The 20822-nt window shown below is 45.8% G+C and overlaps 1 protein-coding gene and 1 long non-coding RNA gene across 5 annotated transcripts in view; one reads left to right on the top strand and one right to left on the bottom strand.

The window, feature by feature from the left end:
• Positions 1-5215, bottom strand: part of tent2 (terminal nucleotidyltransferase 2) — a 115191-nt gene extending 109976 nt beyond the window's left edge. For 2 of the 4 annotated variants that reach the window (XR_011357758.1, XM_069938452.1), the window contains exon 1: positions 4984-5211. The gene's annotated coding sequence lies outside the window, so the exon portion shown is untranslated. Of the gene's footprint in view, positions 1-1333; positions 1455-4983 lie in introns of those variants that run through there. The other 2 variants (XR_011357763.1, XM_069938458.1) reach the window with 2 other exon arrangements.
• LOC138763762 (uncharacterized) lies at positions 4982-11996 on the top strand. The gene is made up of 2 exons (XR_011357771.1): positions 4982-5203; positions 8920-11996. It is a non-coding gene; the product is annotated as an uncharacterized lncRNA (long non-coding RNA).
• Positions 11997-20822: the final 8826 nt, after the last annotated feature.

Raw genomic sequence — 20822 nt, 5'->3', positions numbered from 1 at the left:
CCAAACCTGTTTGGACAAATGCTAGAACAAATCCTGATGGACTATCCACAATCTGATGATTCCCAACTAATGCAGTATGTGGATGATTTACTATTATCAGGACCCAAGGAACAAGAAATGAGGAGAGAGACCATTAGACTCTTGAATTATCTGGGGAAAAAGGGTCTACGAGTGTCCAGAAACAAGTTACAGTTTGTTGAGAAAACTGTGATATATCTGGGACACCAGATAAGTAAAGGACAGAAACGGATTACCCCTGAACGAATTGCGGGAATCACTAGAATGCCTTTACCCCGTAATAAGAAGGAAATAAGACAATTCTTGGGACTCTTAGGATACTGTAGGTTATGGATAGAGGACTACTCAGCTTTGGTGAAGTTTATGTATGATAAACTGACAAATGAAAATGACTATCCATTGAAATGGACCCAGGAGGAGGAGGGATGGTTCGAGGACTTGAAACATCGCCTAACACGAGCCCCAGTGCTCACTCTGCCCTCTTTAAAACAGCCCTTCCAGCTATTTGTCACTCATAACCAAGGAACAGCTGTGGGAGTTTTAACACAAGAAAAAGGCGGTCAGCGACACCCAGTAGCTTTCCTTTCCAAAATGATGGACCCAGTGTCTCGCGGATGGCCGACGTGTATCCAGGGAGTAGCGGCTGCTGCTCTGTTGGTAGAGGAAGCACGTAAACTTACTTTTGGAGGAAAGATGACTGTGTACACCTCCCATTCTGTGAGTGTTTTATTAACACAAACTGCCCATCGATGGCTGACTGATTCTCGCATATTAAAGTATGAAACCATTTTAATGGTTGGAGAAGATTTACAGTTTGCAAAAATTAATAGCTGCAACCCAGCTCAGTTTTTATACGGCAGTGAAACAGAGAAAGAGGTGGAGCATGACTGTGTCGAGTTGACAGATCTTCAGACCAAGACCCGAGAAGACCTTTGCGATACTCCGCTGGGAGAAGGATATGAATTCTACATTGACGGCTCCGCCAGATGTGTTGACGGAATGAGAAGAAATGGGTATGCTATAATAGAAGGAAATACTTGGAAAGTAGTAGAATCCACGAGACTACCCGGAAGCTGGTCAGCACAATCCTGTGAACTATATGCCTTGCAGAGAGCCCTCAGAATACTGGCAAAGAAAATTGGAACAATTTACACAGATTCCAAATACGCATACGGGGTAGTGCATACCTTTGGTAGGATCTGGAAGGAGCGTGGTCTAATTACATCAAGAGGAAAGGAATTGGCACACGAACAGATGATTACTCTGACTTTAGAAGCCTTAACATTACCCCAAGAAATAGCAGTGGTCTACATACCAAGCCATCAAAGGGGAGATAACCCGACAGCAATTGGAAACAGACTGGCTGATGAAGAAGCCAAAAGAGCAGCCATGCAACAAGAAGTCCGTTTGCTGACTTTAATCCCAATAAGGCAAGGCATAAAGACAGCTCCCATTTTCACTGCTAAGGAAGAAAAGAACATGGATCAGCTGGGCGCAAGCCAATTACCTGATGGAACATGGAAAACACCAGATGGAAGAACTGTTCTAAATAAAGAAATAACTCGCAACATTTTAAAACACCTGCATCAACAGAGCCACTGGGGCACTCAAGCCTTATGTGACACAGTGCTTCGAGAATATGTGTGTAAGGGAATCTACACCTTGGCCCAACAAGAGGTGCAAAATTGTTACCTATGCACAAAAATTAATAAGAAGATAATGAGGACAGGGACCATGGGAGGTCAACCATTAGCCATACGCCCTTTTCAACGTATCCAGATCGACTTCACAGAGTTACCTCAAGTTCAAAGATGGAAATATCTGTTGGTGATAATAGATCACTTTACCCGATGGGTAGAAGCCTTCCCAACAATAAATACTACAGCCTCTACAGTAGCTCGCCTCCTCCTCGAGCAGATAATCCCCAGATATGGTATAATGGATTCTATAGACTCAGACAGGGGTCCACATTTTTCTTCAAAAATCCAGCAATTGATTTGTGATGCATTACAGGTCTCTTGGAAATTACATACCCCTTGGCATCCACAAAGCTCAGGGAAGGTCGAACGTATGAATGGAACACTAAAAATCCAATTGACAAAGTTAATGGTGGAAACTAAAATGCCTTGGATAAAGTGTCTGCCCCTAGCCTTATTGAGAATTCGTACTGCCCCACGAAAAGATGTAGGGCTGTCCCCTTATGAAATGATGTTTGGGCTTCCCTTCTGGAGTACAGTTGAGGGGTGTCCCACCTTGGGGGAAGGGGATATATTTGTTAGGAACTATTTACAGGCACTGTCACGCTCTCTTACAGATTTACGAAAGAGAGGACTATTGGCACAAACACCGCCTCTAGACTTTTCTTTACACAAAGTGGAACCAGGAGACTGGATTCTTATCAAGACCTGGAAGACTGAAAAACTCCAGCCCCAGTGGGAAGGTCCATACCAAGTTCTCTTAACTACAGAAGCTGCAGCACGAACAAGAGAGAAGGGGTGGACACACGCATCCAGATTTAAGGGACCTGTAGAGGCGCCACAGGACCCTGATACGAACTCAGATTGGACTTGTATTCCTGGAGAAAAACCTCCTACCTTACGATTTCGCAAAAAGACTTAATTCACAATGTTATTGTTATGTTCTTTGATTTTTCTTAGTTTGCCTATGTCTTTATCAGGTGTGAAATGTAAGAAATGCAGAGATACAGTGGTCCTGTTTCAGGACCACATTTGGGGAAGAAAGGAAGGTAATTTCATTTCCCATACCTCAGTTCCTGAGAAATGTTGGGCAGAAAATACCACCCAACATCCATATACCCCTTGTGTGGAAAAAGAAGGAAATAATATGGGTCATTATATACAGATTCCTAATACCACTCCTTTCCCTCTTAACGGTTGGAAAGGTGACTCAAGCCCACCATGCCCTGATGGACTCTGGTTTTGCATACACCAACGTACTGTTCCAATGAAAAGTTACACTCCACACTTGAAATTGCCTGTCCCTTTAAGACAGCCGGACTTAGTTCGAGTCCATCCAAATAACCATGTAAGTTTCGGTAATGCAATTGGGGGAGATAACCTTTTTGTAGATCTGGCAACTAAAATTGCAGGAACTTTTAATGTAACTAATTGTTGGGTCTGCGGGGGTCCACGGATGTCAGAACAATGGCCTTGGTGGGGAGAACCTCTCAATTCATTGACCATGACTTCCCGCATTTGGACAACTAACCGAACGAGATCAAGAGAAACCTGGTCTCTCTCTAACGTCCCCTCTGGTTTTTATTGTCTCTCACGAGCCGGCAAATACCCAGTAGGAGAAAGTCCCTGCAAGGCTGTATGGATTCGCATTTCACCTGGTGTTTTCACTTGGTTTCCTAAACCTCAGACTTGGTTCTTATCCACTGTTTTTAAAACTAATTGCCTACCCCTATCTAATAGCAGTATTCAGTTTTGGAATTGTACCACTTCCACCATCACAGGACCATACCAATCAAATCCTGTTCTTAAAAGAGTTTGGGAAAGGGGGTATGGAGTATCCCCAAATGGATTATTCTGGGTATGTGGTAATAAAGCTTATACTCGTCTTCCCTCACAGTGGAGTGGAACTTGTTTCCTAGGAATAATCCGCCCAGAATTTTTCCTTCTACCCCACGATCACGGTCATAAATTAGGCGTGAAGGTCTTTGATACATTACATCGTGAACCCCGCTCTACCACGGTACATTTGGGAGAATGTACCATTCCAGAAGTCTGCTTATCTGATCCTTGGTGTTCTGAAGGTCTATAGTCTACTCCCAGTACAGTGATAGCTCTCTTCCTATTTCTGCAGTGTCCTCCCTTTCAATAGTACAAAGTTCAGGGAGGGAAGTTTAGGGAAGACATCAGGCTGTTTTTTTTTAAGAAAAAGAGAATTGTGGGTGCATGGAATACCTTACCAGGGATGGTGATGGAGGCTAAAACATTGGGGGCATTTAAGAGAGTTACTTAGAGGGTTATGGGGTAGGTTGGGCTTAGTACTTTTTTTAAAGTTAAGAATATATGGGACAGCACAAGAGCCTGTGTACCATGTTGCATTGCCATTTTATGTTCTATCCTTCAACATCATTAAAACAAAAATCAACTACAGATTGTTATCAGAAGCTTCAACACATCTTCTCAAAGATTACTGGTAGTTATTCACTAACAACACACTTTTTGATGCATTTCCCCAAAGTACATATTTTGAAATTTGAACCTAGAAGAAATATCCAGTTTCGAATAAGATATTCATCTCAATATATCCATCTCCACTGAATGGACTTCAGATTTCAAACCAGTCCATAGAATGCAGATTTTCTGACACTGAGCATCCAGGTGAAGAGGGTTCTGGTGTATGAGACATCTTCCACAATCAAATTGGGAGCAGTCTCGTGAGCCACAAAATAGCCATAGTACTTACTGCTCCATTTTGACCTAGGAATATGAACCTTAAAAGTTCACGGTTTCTCCCCAATGATGATGCCCAAGCTCCAATATATTGATTAAAATGTTCATCGTCCACATGATTCTGATCCAACGCCCCCCCCCCCCCCCCCCCCACAGGTCTATTTGTCAGACCATTGTGGTCTTTCAACAGGGGTATAGAAAAGAGCGAAGGTGGAATAGAGGGACACGAACGAGTTGAGCCACTTGAACCAGTGAGCAGCGGGGCTCGGCCCCCACAAAGCCGCCAGCACTTTTCCCCCTTCCCACTCCCAGCAAACAGGCTTCGCCCCTCTCCGTTTCGGCGGACAGCGACGCTAACTCCAAAGCGAAAATAATCTGAGGGCGGGGGGGGTTAAAAAAACTTCCCATTTGCAGAAGTGCCTGGCGAGGGCGGCTGGAGGCCAGGTCGTCCATGCTCCAAACCGGGGCCAGCCTGCACCTTTCACTTCGCCCCGGCCCGTTTCTCTTCACGGAACCCGCTCTTCTAACTCTATTTTCTTACCGAGCGTTCTGTCCTTGCTTCTCTCCGCGTCTTCATCTTCCTTTACGCCAGCGCCATCACACGACCTCAGGGCGACCACTTCCGAGTCAGAGTTTAAATGCCTCCCGTTTCCGGTCCGGGCGGAGGCTGCCGGTGGCGCGGAACCGTCTCCCCATTCTGACGTCACCTCCAACGAGGCGTCGTCGAGGCTGCTTTCACACCTCAGGACTCGACCAACGGGGTTTGTTAAATAAGGGGGGGAAGGGGGGAGGAAGAGGGAAGGGGAGGGAGAGGAGGGGGAGGGAGAGGAAGGGGGAGGGAGAGGAAGGGGGAGGGAGAGGAAGAGGGAGGGGAAGAGGGAGGAAGAGGGAGAGGAAGAGGGAGGGGGAGGAAGAGGGAGGGGGACGAAAGGAGGGAGGGAGAAGAGGGGGAGGGGGAGGGGGAGGGGGAGGGAGGGGAGGAAGTGGGGGGAGGAAGGGGAGGGGGACGAAAGGAGGGAGGGAGAAGAGGGGGAGGGAGAAGAGGGGGAGGGGGAGGAAGGGGAGGGGAGGAAGGGGAGGGGAGGAAGTGGGGGGAGGAAGGGGAGGGGGACGAAAGGAGGGAGGGAGAAGAGGGGGAGGGGGAGGAAGGGGAGGGGAGGAAGGGGAGGGGAGGAAGGGGAGGGGAGGAAGTGGGGGGAGGAAGGGGAGGGGGACGAAAGGAGGGAGGGAGAAGAGGGGGAGGGGGAGGGGGAGGAGGGGGAGGGGGAGGAAGGGGAGGGGGACGAAAGGAGGGAGGGAGAGGAAAGGGAGGGGAGGAAGGAGAGGGGGACGAAAGGAGGGAGGGAGAAGAGGGGGAGGGGAGGGAGGGGAGGAAGTGGGGGGAGGGAGGGGGAGGAAGCGGAGGGGAGGAAGTGGGGGGAGGAAGGGGAGGGGGACGAAAGGAGGGAGGAAGAAGAGGGGGAAGGGGAGGAAGGGGAGGGGAGGAAGGGGAGGGGGAGGAAGGGGAGGGGGAGGAAGGGGAGGGGGAGGAAGGGGAGGGGAAGGAAGGGGAGGAAGGGGAGGGGGGAAGGGGAGGGGGGAAGGGGAGGGGGGGAAGGGGAGGGGGGGAAGGGGGGGAGGGGGAGGGGGGGAGGGGAGAGGGAGGGAGGGGGGAGGGGGAGGGGGAGGGGCAGGGCGGGAGGGGGGGGAGGGGGAGGGGGAGGGAGGGGGGAGGGAGGGGGGAGGGGAGGGAGGGGAGGAAGGGGAGGGGAGGAAGTGGGGGGAGGAAGGGGAGGGGGACGAAAGGAGGGAGGAAGAAGAGGGGGAAGGGGAGGAAGGGGAGGGGAGGAAGGGGAGGGGGAGGAAGGGGAGGGGAGGAAGGGGAGGGGAAGGAAGGGGAGGAAGGGGAGGGGGAGGAAGGGGAGGGGGAGGAAGGGGAGGGGGAGGAAGGGGAGGGGGGGAAGGGGAGGGGGGAAGGGGGGGAGGGGGAGGGGGAGGAGGGGGAGGGGGAGGGGGGGAGGGGGAGGAAGGGGAGAGGGAGGGAGGGGGGATGGGGGAGGGGGGAGGGGGAGGGGGAGGGGCAGGGCGGGAGGGGGGGGAGGGGGAGGGGGAGGGAGGGGGGAGGGGGAGGTGGGGGGAGGGAGGGGGGAGGGGGAGGTGGGGGGAGGGGGAATAAAAGTTTTTATTTAAACACAGTCGAAGTTTTGCCACTGATGAGAGCGAAACATGAACTTTTGGGCGCCCACCTGCGTTTTGTTCAAGGCCTTGATGAGGGGCTCAAGCCCGAAACGTCGATTATGTAACTTGATCTTTGCCACATAACGTGCACATTTTCCCCCAGGTTTTTGTATTTAATTTTGCCATTGATGATGGTGTTTTTTTTTGCAAAGGCGATGTCTGAAAGCTGAAGAACTCCACATTGATTTTGTGAGGTCTTTTTTTCTTTGCGCATACTCGGGGCTAGTTGCGATTACGCAGATGCTCTTATATTTTTAAGGCATTCTCTCTTGTTCCAGAAGGCCTCATCCTTTGTTAGATTTCATCACCAGCTTGAAAGACTTTGTGCAGTTTCTACTGTAAATTTTCATACCTTTAAGAATTGTGAAAAGACTTCAGATACATTGTAATCAAACACAGCAATTATTTGGGTGCAAGTTGCCACTAGTTTGGCCAACCCTTCTTTACTTTTTGTGTAATTGCTGTATTAAACATGTTACGAACCCAGAGGACCCATAAACCCAGCAGCAATAGATATTCACCAAGATAAATGGTTACTTAAACAAAAGTTCCTTTTCATTATTTTTAGACACGAAAACAGAATAAAACTTTAATTTATCACTATTTGACTTACTTAAGCCCTTTCTAATTCTAAGTGCACATGTATGTAAAGTGTGTGTAAGTTCAGAAAAGTTATTTGGTTCACTTCTCATTCCTCCAAGTTCACTGGTTGCAGGCAATTTTTATACTGTAGAAGTAATCTCTGTCTCTCTCTCTCTCTCTGAGAGAAAAAGCCTGTTTGACTCTCTCTGCTTGCCAAACCACATGGCACACTTAAAACAGCTCCAGACAATCTGCAGCTCTGACAAGATCTTTCATCTGTTGCCTTGTTGAAAACCACAATCAATTAGTGAAGTCTGTTGGGCACTCTCCAAAGCTTTTGCAAAGGCTCTGAGGCCCCGACATGTCTAGCATTAGCAGAGCTCCAGTATTTTAAATAAGATCTGTTTTAAAGTGTTTGTATGTGATCTACTCTAACAAACCTTTCCCAATTTATCTCTCAAAAGGACATCTATATGAGGGGGGAGGGGGAGGACGTGGACATGTCCTCGGGCCTACGCAAAGGAGCTTTTAGGTGGAGTGCAGTGTGCGCAGTACTGGCCCCACCCTTTACACCCATGGTTCGTGTGCCGTGGCCAAGCAAGCTGGGACGTGGCAGCGAGGTCCTTGGGTCATAGGTTTTATATCGGAGTGGCCTTCTCCTATGCAGGTTTCTTACCCGGGCTAGAGGGGCCTGCCTCCCCTCCTAGGTCGAACCATACCTGGTCGCAATCCAACCTGTTGGCCTCCGCCTGCTTCTCGGGGCCTTCGCCTGCTTCACTTTGCCGAGGCCGGGGCCACCGCCTCCCCCTCACTTCTGCCCGGACCGGGGCCTCCGCCTGCTTCACTCTTCCGAGGCCGGGACCGCCGCCGCCTCCCCCTCGCTTTTGCCCGGATCGGGGCTGCCGCTGCCTTCCCTGTGCCCGGACCAGGGCCGCTGCCTCCTTCTTTCTGCCCGGACCGGGGCCTCCGCCTGCTTCGCTCTGCCGAGGCCGGGGCCACCGCCTCCCCCTCCCTTCTGCCCGGACCGGGGCCTCCGCCTGCTTCACTCTACCGAGGCCGGGGCCGCCGCCTCCCCCTCGCTTCTGCCCGGACTGGGGCCTCCGACTGCTTCACTCTACTGAGGCCGGGGCCGCCGCCTCCCCCTCACTTCTGCCCGGACCGGGCACAAACCGTACTATATAGAAATAACTTAAGGATGTTGTGCTGAACAACTGCCTCCTCTTCCCTCTTTCTGGTGGTCATCATGGCTGTAAACTGAATTTGCATCTTTTTCTACTTCTGAAATACTACCCTTTGAGACCATGAAGGTTTTCATCCAGAGAGCAAACTCTTGCTAATTGCAAACTGCTGACCAAACTTTCCCACAAGGTATCAGACTTCAATTGACTGTCTTTTGTGAGAATGAATGCAATTCTGCCCGTAGAATTTCTCCAACCTGAACGTGTAATACACAAAAATTGATTTGTGGTCCAGGATTCTGTGGTAAGCAGAGCACACTTCCAGTTCCCCAAAGGTTGAAATAATAACTTATTTTGTAGTTATTCCTCCAAGAACCACTGAAAGGAATTCTTAAGGGTGGTAGTTGGTCATAAAGCACTTCTATTAATTCTGTGATGGTACAAGGTGTCCTTATCTGCCATGGTTTAAATGAAACTTGTCAACTCTTCTATGCCTGCAGATGTTAATTGCAAGCCCTTGTACACAAAGATGATTCCTGGACCTCTATCACAGTTGGGAATGCTTTGGACAATCCACCCTAACTGGAATTTACCTGATTCCACTTGCAGATTGCCAGAAGACGTCTGGGTGTCTGAAGAATTTGTGGATGTGGTTGTGAATAATAAGTTTATTATATACAATGTACATATGCACTGAAATTGTTACTTGCTGCAGTCAAACAGGTACTAAGTAAAAAAAAACAAATCATATATTAACATAAATTAAAAATAATCATAATTTATTGTCATGAACATGTCACAAAATTAATTGTTTTGTGACAGCATTACAGATGCAAAATTGTTATAAATGAATGCTTTTAAAAAAAATTAGTGGAAAAGAAGAGAAAGTGAGGTAGTGTCTGTGGTTTATTGTCAATTTAGAAATCTGATGGCAGAGGGGAAGAAGTTGTTTTTGTACTGTGAAGTGTTCGTTTTCAGGCTCCTGTGCCTCCTTCTTAATGGCAGCAGTGAGAAGAGAGCATGGCCTGGATGATGGTGGTCCCTGAGGATAGAGGCTGCTTTCATGAGACACCGCCCCTTGTAGATGTCTTTAATGAAGTGAAGACTGATGCCCATGATGTTGCTGTCATTAACAACTCTGTCGTCTTTTCCTGTCCTGTGAAATGGAACATCCCCATACCAGTCATTGATGCAACCAGTCAGAATGCTCTCCATGGTTTACTTGTAGAAATTTGCAATAGTACCAAATCTCAAACTCCTCATGAAGTAAAAACGCTGGTGAGCCTTCTTCATGATTGCATCAACATAGATCTTCAGAGATGTTGACATCCATGTATTTGAAGTTATTGACCCTTTCCACTGTTAGCTTCTCGATGACTGTCTTTGTTCTGATTTCTCCCTCCTGAAATCCACAATAATTTCCTTAAATTTGCTAAAATTGAGTGAAAGGTTTTTGTGAAACCACTCAACCAACTGATCTGTCTTATTCCTGTACGATTCCTCATTGCTGTCTGTGATTCGGCTGACAACTATGGTGGCGTTGGCAAATTTGTCGATAGCATTTGAATTGTGCCCAGCCACACAGTCATGGTGGTAGAGAGAACAGAGCAGTGGTCTAAGAAGGCATTCTTGAGGTGCGCCTCTGTTGATTGTCAGAGAGGAGATGTTTTTGATTCATGCTGGCTGGTCTTCCAATAAAGAAGGATCCAATTGCAGAGGAGGGTACAGAGGCCCAGAGTGTGGAGCTTGTTGACAAGTACAGAGGGATGATGGTGTTCAAAGCTGAGCTGTAAGCGATGAAAAGTAGCATGATGTACGTGTTGCTGTTGTCCAGGTGATCTAGGGCTGAGTGGAGAGCCACTGAGATTGCATCTGTTGTGGAATGACTACAGTGCAAGACAAAAATGTGAACACTTCACCTGGAAGTAACTCCATTTGTGAATCTGTAGGAGTCATTTACTCCGATTGGTGCTCCCAGTGTGATGGCCTCTACATTGGGGAAACTGGATGCAGATTGAGAGACGGTTTCATTGAGCACCTTCACACTGTGCTATAACAGCAAGTACCTCCCAGTGGCCAATCATTTTAATTCCACATGTCATTTGCACCCTCGCATGTCTGTCCTTGGTCTCATGTACTGCCAAATTGAGAACAGACGCAAATTGGAGGAATAACACCTTGGCAGTCTCCAACCAGACAGCATCTATAATGACTTTTTAAATTTTTGTTAATCCCTTCCCTTGGAATCTCTTTCCCTGAACCTCTGACTCCTTTTCTTTCCTTCAACTCCCCACCCCCTTTTCCTATCATAGTGTTAGCCTTCTGCTTTCTCCCCTTATCACTTCACAGCTTCTCTCTCTTTGACCTTCACACCTATTTCCTCCACCTGTTAGCCTGTGCCTCTTCCTCCCTCCTCTGTTCTCCTCTTCCCATCACCTGTTTATTCAGGTGTCTACTTGTTTTACAAGATTCCTGACGAAGGGCTCAGGACTGAAACGTTAAATGTCTTTTACTTCCTATGGATGCTGCACGACTGGTGAATTTTTCCAGCACTTTTGTGTATTGCAATATCCTCGTATCCCCTGATTTCTGGGTTGAATGAACCTAATGACTGAGCTGAGAAGGGTCCAAAAGATTACCATCCTCTCTGCGAAGAAATTTCTCCCCATTATTGTGCCATCCATGAGGGACCACTCTGCTTCACTCCAGGCTGAGGAACGGTCCTTGCAATGTAAATTAATTACGTCATACAGTTAATCTCGTTTAAATTTCGGTCCTTACTGCAGTCACACCAGCAGCTGCTCTGGATGCCAGGACTGCTGAAACTAACAAGTAGACGCGCTGTGCACGAGCGCAGTGAGTCTAGAACTAGACCCAGGGTCGCCAAACAACGAGCGGGTTGCTGAGACAAAGCCACAAAGTTTGCAGCTTGACAGTCATGGAGTGAAGCCCACTGAAGAGAGTGAGCTGCGGGGTAGCGTGGTGATGTGGCCTCAGCCTTCCAGTGGTGCCTGCTTCGATGGTGGGGGAAACATTGCAATGAGACAGAGATGGAGGTGGTGTCTCGATATGACTGGAGTAGAAGAGCAGTGTTAGCTCTGAGAAATCCAGAAGGGTGTGATGGTCGTGGTCAATATTGATCTGAGGCTTTCGGATCGTCCGAGGTTCGGGGAGGCTTTGAAGCAAACTGTTGCTCTGTGACTTGGTTGGTAGTATCGCCTTTGAAGCTGGCAGACAGTAAACCAGCCCTAAGATGCCGGCGGTTGGACTTTTTGTAACAGCCAAATGGAATGGCCCCTGGGCTTATTTGTGTTCACCACTTGTTCTTTGAATTCTGGTGTTTTCATTTGAAATTGGGAAGTTGTTCATTGCTGCAATAGAGAGGAACGGGTTAGAGTTTAAATAATTAATGTTCTAAGTTGGATAGTCTATGTAAAAAGAAGGCTGCGCTGGTGTATATTGGCTACCTGTTGTCATTTAGATAGTAACCAGTTTATTCCTAATTGTATGTTCAGCACTTTGGATCAATGTGTGTTGTATTAAATGCACTATATAAATAAACTACTGCTACTAATTATTCTCAGTCTGAATCCTTGAATCCTTTGGCAGTGGAAACACCTTCTCTTTATGTCATCTATAGAGCCCTTTACAATTTTGTAAAAGAGATCTTTTCATCCTTCTGAAATACAATGAGTACAGAACTAATCTACTCCAAAATATTGGAAACCCTCATCATGACAGACATTTGTAGAAAGAGAAACAAAATGATTTGGGCCAATTTCCTTTATGAATTCATTCTGTTTCTTTTACCACAGATGTTGTCTGACCTGCTGAGTTTTTCTAGCAGTTTCTTTTTTCTGGATAAGTACATGGGTAGGAAGCTATGGTCAAGGTGCAGGTCAATGGGAGTTTGTCAAGGATTGGCTGAGCCAAAGTTTCTGTTTCTGTGTTGTGTTCTGCTGTCTACATTTGCAGAATCCTTAGCTTTATTGTTTTTCGCCAGTCTGGTAAATCTTCACTAAACTCCCTCTTGGTTGAATACATCAATTCTTAGGGAAGATGACCAAACCGTACTTGATATTCCAGCAGCATTTCCACTAAGACTTTACAATTACTTAGCCTTTAGTTTGATTACAGAGTAAGGAAGGCTTTTTCTTTTCTATGTGAATCTTCTTCCAAATGTTGAACAGATGGTGCAGTACTGGTGAATTCCTATGTTGCACCAGCTTTTCATCCCATTTATATAGTATATGTTCAGGTACCTTCTCCCCTATTTTATCTAGCTCTAATCTGGTCCAGTCTGGTTTTTCCCTTGTTTGATAAAAATCTGATCGGTATCTTAATTGTGCTACTCTATAATAATTCTTAAAGTTGATCCTTAAGAAGTACATTATGTTGTATGGCACTATAATTCACAGAATGTTTATACCACAGGATAAAGATGATTTAGCAAATCACTATTTCAAAGAGAAATGCAGAGGTGGGGGGGGGGGGGGTGGTGTGGCCATGCTGAGGACTTAGACAGGCATAGGTTGGAAGAGCTCTCCATGAAGATTGATTAAAAGACCAATTTAAAGTCATCAAAATTTTTAAAATTTCTTTAGAGAGAGGATGTCCTCTACATTGGGGAAACTGGAGCAGAAATTTCAGCAGAAGAAATAATGTCCAAAACATCGGGCTGAGAAAAAGGACCGAGGGGAAAGATCTGATGAATTTCTTTGAAGAGTGAACTCTACAACTGCTGGGAGTGGAAAAACTCAGGGAAAAACTGCTAATAGAGAGAATTCAACAGATCCTCAGGAGAGTGGATGACCTAAGACCACAAGCAGTCCTGGTGAGATATGGTGCAATAGAGCAGCAGTGGAGTATGCCAGGGGAATACAGTGGCCCAGTTGAGGAGGAAGGAGGAAAGGTACTATTCTTTCAAGACTTAAGTCTAATTTAGTAAAACAAAGAAAATAATTTGACGATGGTAAAAGACAATTAAGAACGCAGAATATAAAATATGCATTGTGACGCTTAGGATCAGTGTAACAGAGGGACCCCGAAGATTTTATTAAACAAAAAGGATTGATGGGTAAGAAAAACAAGACCCAGAAAAATAAAACAGAAGAAGCTCAAAAATCACTGAGATCGTCGACAGTAAGTGCACACGGAAGTGGTGAAGAAGGAGCAGCCTCGATGTTGGCACAAACCCAAGGAAATGGGAGATCGACACAGGATTTCCAAACAATGATAAAAATCGATGGAAGTTCTGAGTGAACGATTCTCCAAGGTGGAAAATGTGCTAAGAGAAGTGGCAGGAAAAATAACAGCAATGGCGACAGCGACTGAAGAGCCGACTACTCGATGGGCCACGTTGAAAACAACCTGATAATGACTCAAGAACAATTGAAAACCCTGGAGGAAAATGCAAAGTGGAAAGTAGATAAACAGCTCCTGCTGGACAAAATTTGATCGCATGGAAAATTTCAGCAGAAGAAATAATGTGCAAAACATCGGGCTGAGAGAGAGGACCGAGGGGAAAGATCTGATGAATTTCTTTGAAGAGTGGACTCTACAACTGCTGAGAGTGGAAAAAAAAATCAGGGAAAAACTACTAATAGAGAGAATTCAACAGATCCTCAGGAGAGTGGATGACCTAAGACCACAAGCAGTCCTGGTGAGATATGGTGCAATAGAGCAGCAGTGGAGTATGTCGAGGAGGAAGGAGGAAAGGTACTATTCTTTCAAGACTTAAGTCTAATTTAGTAAAACAAAGAAAATAATTTGACGATGGTAAAAGACAATTAAGAACGCAGAATATAAAATATGCAATGTGACGCTTAGGATCAGTGTAACAGAGGGACCCCGAAGATTTTATGAAACAGTAAAGGAAGTAGAGAGATTGCTGCAAGAACTGTAAAGGGGGCCCAAAAATAGATGCCGGAATGAAGAAATGAAGACCAAGAACAAAGACTGGGTAAAATACAGTATTTTAGACACAAGTGGTTAAGTGAAAAAACACAAATGCTGGAGAAGCTCAGCAGATCAAACAGTACCTTTATGTAGCAAAGGTGAAGATACATCACCAATGTTTCGGGCTTGAGCCCTTCATCAAGGCGTGGGGGGACATGAGAGATGTCTGAACAAAAGGGGGAAGGGGGTGGTGAGGGTGGGAGATGATAGGTGGAGAAGGAGGAGAAACACTGCAGGAGGGGAGAAGTCTAGGCTAGGTGGAGAGAGAAAGGAAGTAGGAACTGGAATAACTAGTAAAAGGTGGGGGGAGGGGAGAAAATGCAAGCTGATTAGTGGAATGCAGTGAACTCAATGTTTATGCCCTGGTGTTGGAGAGTGCCCAGACGAAAAATGAGGTGTTGTTCCTACAATCTGTGGGTGTTCAGGGATGGGTTAGTGTGAAAGGCCATTGACAGACATGCGAACTTTAGAGTGTGTCTCAAAATTGAAATGATTGGCTATGGGGAGGTTCCTTTAGTTGTGGACGGAGAGGAGGTACTGGGCGAAGTGATCTCCTAATCTGCGACTGGTCTCTCCGATGTAGAAAAGTCCACAGAGGGTGCACCGGATGCAGTAAATGAGTTATTTGAAGGTGAAGTGTTGCTTTTTGGAACTTCGGACCATGGTGAGGGAGAAGGTGTGTGTGTAGGTATTACACCTCTTACAACCACAGTGGAAGGTACCGGGTGGGCGATGGGTGGGGAGGGAAGAGTGCACCAGGGAGTCATGGAGGGAGCAGTCTTGAAGGAAGGCTAAGAGATAAGGAGAAGGAAAAATGTGTCTGCTGGTGAGGTTCTGTAGTCAGTGACGGAAATTCCAGCAGATAATATGTTGGATGCGGAGGCTGATGGGATGGTAGGTGAGAACGACGATGAGGGGGATTCTGTGTTTATTGTTTCTAGGGGCAGGGGTGGCTGGGGCAGATGAGCGGGGAATGGAGGAGATACGGGTGAGGGCTGAGTTAATAGTGGTGGAAGGGAAGCCAGGTGTGTGGAAGAAGGCAGGTATTTCAGAGGCTCTAGACTGGAAGACCTCATCTTGGGAGCAGATGGTGGTGGAGATGGAGAAGGAGATGGAGTCCTTGCAGGAAACAGGGTGTGAGGACGAGTAGTCCAGGTAGTTGTGGGAGACAGAGGCGATGGAAGAAGAGTTCAGCATTGAGGCATGCGTGGAACTCGTTGAGCTGTTGTCAGAGGGGGATGGTTAGACCTCTGCTGAGGATAGAACACTCCACCTCCAAGAGGGGAAGATCAGAGAGGATGGTAAAAACCAGGCAAGGGTCAGAGTGGGAGTCAGTGTGGAGGAGGGTGTTGGGGGGAGGGGAAGTGTTGGAAAGGTCTGAGGATGGAGAATGGAGGGGGGAGGATTGTTGGGGGGGAATTGGCAGGGGGAGGAGGGGGATAGGGAAGTGTGTGGGGGGAGGATGGGGAGGGAAGGATAAGAGAAGTATCCTCAAGGAGGGAGGGGAGAAAGAGGATAGGTGGTTAGAGGGTAGGGGGGCAGAGCGGGTAATAGGGGTGGAGTAGAAAGTTTGGGGTAGGAGGAGTGGGGGGGTTAGTAAAGTGGGATCCAATAGAGTGATCAGTAGCCACATAGGACGAGACAGTGAGGAAATGTCCAGCATCTTCTGCAGATCCTTTGCTGGAGTCGGCAGCAGTGGCGTCAGGAGCTGCAGTGAGTGGGGGGTCGGAGCCTGGGATAAGGTGGGCGGCGATGGGGGCTCATCGGCTCAGTGAAGCCCCGATACCGGTGGGAGGTGGCATCTGCAGCTCCAGTGAGTAGGATGGTGGTGTGGGTGGCCATGATGGTGGGAGCTCCGTAGTGTAGGAGGCCAGGGTCTGAGTCCGGGTTGGTGGCCGTAGTGGTAGGAGCTCTGGAGGGCAGGCCACTAGGGCTGAGATGGGGATCCACGTAGAGGGTCGCAGAGGCTGCAGTCTCCAGGGAGACAAGCTTATCATCTTTGTTGGGCGCCAGGTGAATGTGGAACTGGTGGTTGAATGCGTGGATCTGGCGGCAGATGTAGTACAGGAGGGGACTGCTGCAGACCATGGCCAGCGAGGTCCGGAGCTGTGGCTTCAAGAGGGTGAGTTGCAGCTCGTATCTATACATTGAGGTGAGGGTGATGCGTAGGAGTCATTGGGAGAAGCAGAGCAAGCAGCGGTCAATGTGGTACAATTACCTGAGGTCCTGGCATGGGCCGAACTGAGGCCTAGAATTGTAGCTGGAACCCACGAGGCATGAGCTGGTGGTGGAGGCAAGTAGAGAGGAAGGAAACGTAGCTGTGGAATCGAGTCTGGGTGAGTACATGTTCGTAGAGCTTGAGAGCAGCGGTGACATATGGGGAGCAGTGAGAGAGAATCCCACAAAGCTCCCTGCAGAGAGCAAAGGCAAACAAACATCCTCAGGGTAGACATCCCTTGGAGAGCTTTCACCAGTAATCAATAGTAATCAGGTAAAACACAGGATTCTGTAGACACTGTGGTTAAGTGAAAAAAACACACAAATGCTGGAGAAACTCAGCAGGTCAAACAATGCCTTTATGTAGCAAAGGTGAAGATACATCACTATTCCAGGCTTGAGCCCTTCATCAAGGTGTGGGGGAACATTAGAGATGTCTGAACAAAGACAAAGTGAACTGTAAATGTTAAAAATTGATAAAAAGTAAAACAATAGTTATATTTTGAACTATATATGATTAGCTATTTAAAATAATATTTAAAGGTTTACAGAGAGCTCAACAGAGTAAATATTTAGCAAAATAGTAGCAAGGTGGAGATTCCAATTTAAGGGGGTTAATGGTGCCGGAGAGGGAGAATTTTTTTTTAAATGGCACCAAAGCTAAGGGGAGGGGTTCTTCTTCAGATAGGACCATGGGCTTTTTTTTCGTGGGCTTCCAGAGTTTCTTGATTATGTCACTGTCAGACCAGGGGAAATATATGGATTTGTTAAAAGGGGAAAATCACTTTACTGCATAATTAATCAAAATAGTCTTATGATAGAACTGAATACATACAAATGTAAATATAAATAGAATGTTAAAAATGATCAGTTACAATATTAATTTGATAAATGGACCCATAAAGAGAAAGAGTTTTGGCACACTTAAAAAATTAAAGGCAGATATAGTTTTCCTACAAGAAACACACCTTACAAAATTGGAATGTAATAAGTTAAAAATGGACTGGGTGGGACAAGTCATATTCTCCTCTTTTAACACCAAAGCAAGGGAAGTAGCAAGTTTAATAAACAAGAATATACCAGTGTTGGTCGAAGACACATCCATTGAGCCAGCAGAAAGCTTTGTAATGGCACATTGTCAGATATATGCAGAATCCTGGACGCTTATGAATATTTATGCCTCAAATTTTAATGATGAATCCTTTATATAAAATGTCTTCTTAAAAACAGTAGAGGGTAGATAAAATGTACTGATTGGAGGAGATTTTGATTTTTGCTTGAATCCCATCCTTGATGAAGCAGCAAGGAGAGTGACAAAGACAAAACCTGTGAAAGTCACTCTATCTTTCATGAAAGATTTAAACTTGATAGATATATGGAGACAGTTACACACCACGACAACGAGATATCACTCATTCTACTCAAAGGTTCATGACTCCTATTCAAGAATATTAAGAATAGCTCTTAATATCTGCATGATTGAAATATAGTGTAGTTGAAACAGAATACTTAACTAAACTACCCTCTCACCACTCTGTCCTTGGACTTTAACGATAACACCTGAGAAGCAAGGAATATGTACAGATGGTGTCTTAATCCTACACTGTTGAGAAGGACAAACTATAATTTTATCAGGGAACAAATAGAATTATTTTGTGAAACAAACAAACCCTCTACTAATGGCAGTTTCTTAATATGGGATACAATAAAAGCTTACTTGAGGGGACAGATAATTTCATATACAAAAAAAAGGAATATATGGCAGAGGTCAAGGGCCTGGAGGAAGAAATAACAGAATTGGGAAAAGAATACCAGAGAAGGGGGTCAAAGAAAAAATAAAATTTGGTAAACAAAAAAAATTAAAATATAATACTTTACAAACATATAGAATAGGAAAAAAATTATTTTAAAGTCAAAAAAGAAGTATTATGAATTGGGAGATGGAGCACATAAAGTTTTGTCATGGCAATTAAAAGCAGAGGAGACATCAAGGATAATCAATGCAATTTAAAAAGAGCTGGACAAATTGCATGAAATTTATTTTTGCCTGCTGCAAGGCAGACAGATTCACCACCGACAGGAATTGCCTAAGTGCCTCTTACAGTCAGACCTACAGTCAGAGAGAGAGAGAAGCAAAAGAGAGTTCCACCCGAGTCACCGAATGTCCGTAGATTTGCCTCCAGTGCTTCTTCTGCAGCCCTCGCAGCCACACAAAGACCAGATCTGAACCTCCAACATGGTCAGGGACCTTCAAGTGCCCTCGGCACTTCCTCACATCTCAGTTCCGATACCTGGTACCCCTCAAGCCAGTTTGAACCAGTCTTCAGCAGTCGCAGCTCGGCGCGAGTCTCCCAACAGCAGTTTCCAGCAACCCACAGCTTCCAAATGGCATGTTGGCTTTCATAAAGAGGGGATTGGAGTATAGGAACAGAGACGCCCTTCTGCAGTTGTACAGGGCCCTGGTGAGACCCCACCTGGAGTATTGCATCCAGTTCTGGTCTCCAATTTTGAGGAAGGACATACTAGCTATAGAGGGTGTGCAGCGCAGATTTACAAGGTTAGTTCCAGGGATGGCGGGATTGACATATGCTGAAAGGCTAGAAAAACTGGACTTGTATCCGATGGAGTTTAGAAGGATGAGGGGGGACATGATTGAGGTATACAAAATTATCAGGGGGATAGACAGGGTGAAGTCGGATTACTTGTTCCCAATGATGGAGGAGACGAGGACGAAAGGGCATAGTTTAAGAATACAGGGTAGGCCCTTTAGGACAGAGATGAGAAAACATTTTTTTACCCAGAGAAGTGTGAATCTGTGGAATGCTCTGCCACAGAGGGTGGTAGAGGCAGATTCGCTGATTATGTTAAAAAGAGAGTTAGATAAGGCTTTAGTGGGCAAAGGAGTTAAGGTTATGGGGATAAGGCTGGAAAGGGGTACTGATGGTGGAGATCAGCCATGATCTGTAAAATGGCGGTGCTGGCTCGACGGGCCCAAGGGCCTACTCCAGCTCCTATTGTCTATTGTCCACGGGTACTTTTAAACAATACTATATGAATCAAACTTGAGAGGAGACTACTGAAATAGATGAATTTCTCTCAATGATTGAAGTGCCAAAATTGAAAGACAGAGATCAGATGGAATTAGATGCCCCCTTTACTAAAGAAGAGATCGAAAAAGCCTTGAATACATTACAAGCAAATAAGTCACCAGGAGAGTATGGTTTCCCATCCAAGTTTTATAGACAATTTAAAGATCTTTTGATACCTCTCATTATGGAGGTGGTGGAAACTAAGACTCTTCTGGAATCTTTCTTAACAGCTATCATTACGGTCCTACCAGAAAAAAAAACAGACCCGCAAAACCCGTCTTCATACAGACCTATCTCCTTGTTAAATGCGGATTATTAAATTTTGGCAAAAGCACTAGCCAATCGACATGGGGAATATTTACCTAAACTGAAAAATTCAGACCAAGTGGGCTTTGTAAAAAAGAAAGGCAATCTGAGCAGAGTATTTAATATAATTCATTTGACTAAGTCTAAAGAAAATCCAAGTATAATTGTATCGCTAGATGCAGAAAAGGAATTCGACCGATTAGAGTGACCATTCCTATTCAAAGTGCTAGAAAAGTATGGAATGAGCCAAACATTTATTGATTGGATAAAAACTCTATATCATGAATCACAAGCCAAAATTATAACTAATGGTCAAATGTCGTCAATTTTTCCTTTGAGTGGATCCAGTAGACAGAGAACGCACTGTCTCCAGGCCTCTCTGTCTTGGCAATGGAACCATTAGCAGAAATTGTAAGGAGAGATCTGGATATAAAGGGATTCAGAGTTGACCTGGAAGAGAATAAAATCAATTTATTTGCAGATGATGAGATGCTATACTTATGAGACCCAGCTGAGTCATTACCAACCTACAGATCACACTGGAAAAATATGGGAGAGTTTCAGGATATAAAATTAATTTGGAAAGAGTGAAATTATGCCATTAACAAATTTTGACTATGAAAGATACCAAAAGGAAGTCGGTTTAAATGGAAAATGGATGGAATTAAATATTTAGGAATAATGGTAGATAATAATTTACAAAATTTATACAAACTTAACTTTCTCCCCTTGCTTGGAAAAATAGACGGAGAGATCTGCCTATTACTTTAATTAGTAGTTGTAGCAGCAGCTACACTGATACTGAAAGAACACACAACCATACGGGTTGAGCT

This window comes from Narcine bancroftii, chromosome 1, assembly GCF_036971445.1.
Source record: "Narcine bancroftii isolate sNarBan1 chromosome 1, sNarBan1.hap1, whole genome shotgun sequence".
NCBI classification, from domain to species: Eukaryota; Metazoa; Chordata; class Chondrichthyes; order Torpediniformes; family Narcinidae; genus Narcine; species Narcine bancroftii.
This window is presented reverse-complemented; position numbering and strand designations above follow the sequence as displayed.